Source organism: Aplidium turbinatum, chromosome 1 (assembly GCF_918807975.1).
Source record: "Aplidium turbinatum chromosome 1, kaAplTurb1.1, whole genome shotgun sequence".
Taxonomy (NCBI): Eukaryota; Metazoa; Chordata; class Ascidiacea; order Aplousobranchia; family Polyclinidae; genus Aplidium; species Aplidium turbinatum.
Window position 1 is genome coordinate 48,501,847 of NC_137472.1, and position 6,254 is coordinate 48,508,100.

Consider the following 6,254-nt stretch of genomic DNA (forward strand, 5'->3'; position numbering starts at 1 on the left):
TAGCCAAAATATCATTGCGAGACAATTCACAGGTTTCATTTTGCAAAGTCAAATCCTGAATGACTTTATTCAGGTCTGCTATTTCCATATCGCGAGACTCAATTTTACGCTGAAAGCCAGAGATGACATCCGACTCTGAAGACGTCTGCACTCTGCACACTTTAGCAACGCTTTCAACTAAGGGTGACTTACCACCACAAGCCAACCAACCGAGAGGAGTGAGTAAAGCATGCGGTTCACTGCGATTTTCACCAACACGTTCTTCTTTTGCCCACATCAAATAAGCGTTGTCGTTTCCAATCAGTACATCTACAGTACTACAATCATTCAAATGAAACATATTCACGTCATGAAAATGACGGAAACTACTTAAATCCTGCTTATGTGGTAAAGTCTTAACATCGTCAGCCCAAGCTGGGTTAACCACCGAAGTTATATCACAAAACAGTTCATTCGTCTCTAACGACTGAATGTTGAGTTTAACAAGTTCAGCACAAGTAGGTTTCTGACCAGCCAGAGTATCCATTTTAAACGACGCTTTATCATACGGTTTAAGACCAAGTTCGCACACCAAGTCACTCGAAACAAAGGTCAACTGCGAACCAGGATCATGCTGACAATACACCAACTTCGATTTGCCAGTCATTGGATTCAAAACACGAGCAGCAGTAACGCGGTTAAAGGCTGCTTTAACATTTCCAATCTTAACATTACGCACAGGAACTCTGGCACCAGCATCATCTTTACCGACCGAATCCAGAGAATCACGTGACGTCACATAAAAATCATGCAGAAGAAAATAGTGTTTCCTATCGTTGTTAGGCCCACACTGACGACAGTTGTTTGCATGATTACAGTCCTTAACCATATGCTGGCGCAAACAGTTCAAGCATTTTCCAGCTTTCACAATGACATCTCTCCGACCTTTAGGTGTCAAGCGCAAAAATTCTTTACAATTAGACAAAAAATGATATTCAACTTGACCACGTGATGAACAACAAAAACATGCCGGTATGTCACTACGTCTGGCCACACCGCCGCGCGGTGCGCCAACAGCAGTCGAGTACTGCGAACTCCCTGAAATCACATTATCATGGGGTTTTACCGACGTCTGCCTAACCGGACATGAAGGCAATTTTCCTTTGCCAAACTTTTTAAAATGCTGCGACTCACCAGAATCGCCCATTAGCATAATGCTAAAATCAGTCGACTTGCGCGTTTCCTCCCGTACTACAAAATCAAACAAACTTTGAAAGGTAGGTTCCTCAGTGCTACCATACTGATCACCTAAAAAGTCAAGATAACGCTGCTTAGCGTCAAACGGGAGTCGCTTAGCCAAATCCAAAACAAAACGTCCTTCTAATTTATCACGCTGACCATAAGCTTTCGCGTAAAGCAAACACTGCGACAATTCATCTTTAAACTCTTTCAAATCACTGGAAGAGATAGAAGTCAATTTGCTACCATAGCGATACTTTCTAATTTCTGGTTCTGCGAAAAGACCTCCACGAACCCCAAAACGTTGGGACAAGCGAGCTAACGACATTTCTATCCTGTCTTCCTCTGACAAGCCAGGAGTGTCAGAAACCAAATTAGCAATCGTTTGTGCAGCTGTTCTAACACAAGCTGCTTGCAACAAAGTCAAACGAGTTCCCTTAAAGGGCGAAGCTGCCATCAAGGCCATAACACGATTTTTAAAGAAGACAAATGGCATATTATTACCATCGTAACCAATCAAGGCCGCCTTATCGAAGAACGTCCTACTATTTTGGTATTCAAAAAAGCAATCCTGCTGTTGAGAACTCGATTTAGCGGGAGAAGACAAGCTATATCCCTTAATGGGCTGAGTGGGCTCAGTCACATGCACAGCCCGATCACGATCCTCACATACGTTAAAATCAGGAGACACGATACGCCTCTCACAACCACCCAAATTACGTGTAGCTGGGCGATCAGCTACTAGCGGCGCAGAAAACTGTGAAGGGGGCAAAGCATTACTGCTAATGGCGGCCCCGTGACCTGTACGCTCTGGGGGAGGAGATCGGTTATAATTCACAGACCTTGGCTCTACAGCCTTCGGAAGACCCTTAGCCGCGGCCCCGAGACCTCCTGAAACATCTTGAAAAGATGTGGATTGTACTGGTCCACTTACAGATTGAACAGGCGTCTGGAAAAGGTTAGGTAAATTAAACTGCGATTGATGTTCACTTCTGGAATGCCTAGAAGAGCTCTTCTTAGAGCTACGCCGTGAGCCCGCCTCTGATCGATATTCAGCTAAAACTACCTCTTTTCGTTGTTCAGCCCTCAACTGAGCGTCTTTGAGTGCGAACTCAGCAGCTCTCGCTTCGGCTCTCGCGGCGGCCTCTGCAGCTCTCGCAGCAGCCTCAGCAGCTCTTGCTTCGGCCTCGGCTTGGATCTGGAGCTCCTCTCGTCTTAGCTGTAGGTTAATTTGTGCAACTATCCGTGACGAGCTCTCAGACATCCTAGTGCTTACATTTGAGGCGCTATCCTCAGGATGTATGTCAGCATCTAACCTATCTGAGAAATCACTTTCTTTTTGTTCGAAGTTATTTTTTAACGAGTTAAATTCGGGATCTACCCTATCACGAAGTTCTGCCAAGATTGCAGAGTTAACAATTTTACTCAAAAGAGCATGGAAATGCCTTAATTCCTCTTCTAAAGTAGATAAGTTAGATCTAAAAATTAACAGTTCCTGCTTATCACTCAAAGAACCTAGGGCAACAGAAAGTTTCCCAATTTGAGTCAAAATATCCCGTCTAAGATGCCGGGCTTCTCGAACTGATTTAGCCTCATCGTTAATGGGCCCCTCCCCAGAATGGCCTGCCCGACCGCAAAGAACATCATCAGGCTTAAACTCAGTCGAGTCGACGGCGGTCGAGTCCCTGTCACCACCGAGTGTAGACATATTAAATGTTAGGGCTAAATTTAACAATTAAAAAATTAAGTTACACAAACACACAAAATTACAGTAGTTATAAAAAACTTAACTGCAAAGACCGTAAAAATACAAAAAGAATTTAAATGCACGATACCGTAGCTGTACGAGTATGTGAAGTCCAAACGTCCACAAAACTTGCTTGGATTCTTCCACTTGAATCTTCAAGCACAGATGGATTGCCTTTAATCTTCTTTCTTGCCAATAAATGTCAAAGTTATTTTTCTTCTGTACCAAACTGAGAAGAAATGTCTTTACTTTTTAGCTTAAAGTTCTTCAGTTGCCTACCGAGAAGAAATGTTTTTAATTTTCTTTGCTTCTTTAGACTACCAACCAACAAGATCTTCTTTTATTATTTCTTTGCTTCTAAGTGCTTCTTGGCCTACCAACTAACTAACTTCGTCTTTTATTTTTTTTGCTTCTAAGTGCTTCTGTGCCAAACACTAGACAGAGAATCGTCTTTTATTTTTTGCTTCTAAGTGCTTCTGTGCCAAACACTAGACAGAGAATCGTCTTTTATTTTTTCTTTGCTTCTAAGTGCTTCTTAGCCTACCAACTACAAACTTCGTCTTTTATTTTTTTATGCTTCTAATTGCTTCTTAGCCTACCAACTAACAAACTTCGTCTTTTATTTTTTATGGTCACAGCGGTAAACCATAATCTCTTCGTGGGAAAATTGTAACGTAAGATTCCCAAATCCGTTCGTCTGCATGCAATGACCCAAAAATAAACACACTTTCGAAACGCCTATTCAAACAGTGTATTCCAGTAAAATTAGCCCGAGGCTATCGAAAATAGGTGTAACGCCTACACCTCTAAAAAAAACTGTCACTACAATACAGATTAATTGGATAAAAGACGGAACTTTTGTCCAGCTAGCAAGCACTAAGCCAACAGTTAAATGAGCGGCCAACTTTCAAGCAATCATTTTACGAATGACCAGAATAGATATCAATATCTCAAATTCACGTATGCAGTACTGTGACGCAATAATGAAAAACAATTATGAAGTCATTCAACAGGTGTTCGAGCTAGTGAACCAATGCATTCATGTTTAAACAGGTCCAAACAGATTTAAACAGGTCTGACACAAGTCTTATTAACGCTGGTGCAATTTTGGCTCATGTTTTAGGAATTTCCATGACGTAATATTCAGTAGACTTGAACGGTTTTTACATGACGTTTGATTTGGTGAAAATTGTCGGGAACAATAATACAATGCAAGCAGCTCAAGCAATGGAGTGATTTTAGTACAAGGGTAATGTGAGCATGATTCTAAGTAAGAGTAATTAACTTAACAGCAGTATTACACAATCTTTAAAGGCATAGAATAGTGCAGTGTGGGATGCCATGCATCTCAGTAATTTTATATTTTGTGCTTATTGTGACACACTATGATCACAGGAACAACGCACAACTGAAAGCAGCAAAGAAACATATGGTAATCAAGTCAACTGCACTCTTTATAATGGCACAGGCACACCATTAATGTTTTGTCGAAACACAGCCACGTGTTCTGGAGTGGCGTCAAACTGTTGTTTTTCCAAACGTCACGCTGGCATTCTCATAATTCGGTCACACATCCAACACTTCAGGTGTCAGTGAGTTTGAATAATCATGCATAGGCGCCGACTTTTCAAAAAACCTTGGAGGGCGAGAAAGGTGATGACGTCATAACCGTAACGCTATTTTACTCAATTAAAATAGTCTTTGATTAAGCTTACTGTCTTGTTTATACTGACACCTAGGTCGCAAACCGAATTTATTAAAACCGCTGCTTGAAACGATTAGTTTTACACATGCAGGACGCCTAGACGTAAAAAAATTGATATTGTTAGGTCATAATTGGAACAGTTGGAAAACAAGCCGATTAATTTCCTTTCCTGCGAGGGCATAACAACGATCAAGACAGTGAAGTTATCGAAATAAAACGCAAAAAATCATGATCAGCTATCAGTTTTATTAACCTCGTTTTGCTAATTACTTACCTTCAAAGCGTTAACAACGGCGAAGTGTTTTCTCTTGTTTTTTATCGAAAGTCTTTGTAGTCGAATACTGTCGAGTATAGGTCGAGATGTTCGCAAGTGATGTTCACCTCAAAAAGACAGGTTGAACTTATACACGGAACTAGCTGTTTTTTCCAGGCAGTTTACAAAATGAACGCATTTTTGTTGCGGGAAATTGCCGACGTAGATTACGGAAGGTGAAATGGCGTCGGCGGAAGCAAAGTTTTGAATACGTTTATTTGCAGTGATTCAACCTTAATTTTCAATTTTAATGATTTCTTGTCAATTCTAAACTTTATGCACTTGTTGAGCAATATGCAAAGCTCACGAGACAAAACAGCGGAAAGAGCTGTTTTAAGAGATCGATTTTTTTATTTTTGCGTGTAAGATATAATCGTTCTTATTACGTAACATTCCATGATCGTTGAAGTCGATGTCAAACCTTAGCGGCCGCATAAAACATTGATGTCAGGTTGGCTGGGTGATAATAGAGGTAAAAGACGTCGTTAATGCAGGCAATACCTGCGACCAAGCTCATTAAACACTTTTTCTTTTATCGGTTTTCGATTTAATTCTCACACATTGTGAACAAAACAATGCGTTCTGTTCAATCATAATTGATCTCACAGCGGGGAAGACCTCGTTGAAAATAGCGCGTCTAATTTAGTTGGTTTACTTAATATTGCCGTGAATAGTTACGTGACTATTCCAACAGCGTAAGTTACACTACGATCTACTTTGAAATTTCTATACCTCATGTCAATCCCAATTCTTAGATGAACCATCGAAAGGTAGTGTCGGAATAAGCTATTCGACTTATACACGGGTGAAGGAAATAATACCAATTTTCGGCTCAAAAGTAGGGGTTCGACGTATGCGAGATTGACCTATACTCGAGTATAGGCTACACGGTAGTGCAGGAGTGTCATATTTCATGTAGATGAGTGTATGAGATGTATATATTTTCACAATATTTACATCAATATAGTGCTTATTGAAGCAAAACACGGACCACAGTTTTGAAAAATGCATTTTTTCTTTAAGCTGTATTCACGCAATTGTTCGTTGTGTCGTAGTTTCAACTCGATAAAGTTTTCTAAAATCGATTTCATGTTTGAAGTCACAAAAAAATCTAATGGACGCTTGGATAACTCGTGAAATGAGAATAAACATTCAACCTCGCATTCGCTTTTTTGCTACCACGCGTTTTGACTTTGAAGTTGCTCCTCACGCACGGGAAGATAAGCAGTGTGTGACTGTGAACGTGCGCATCTCAGTAATTCACGTTCCAG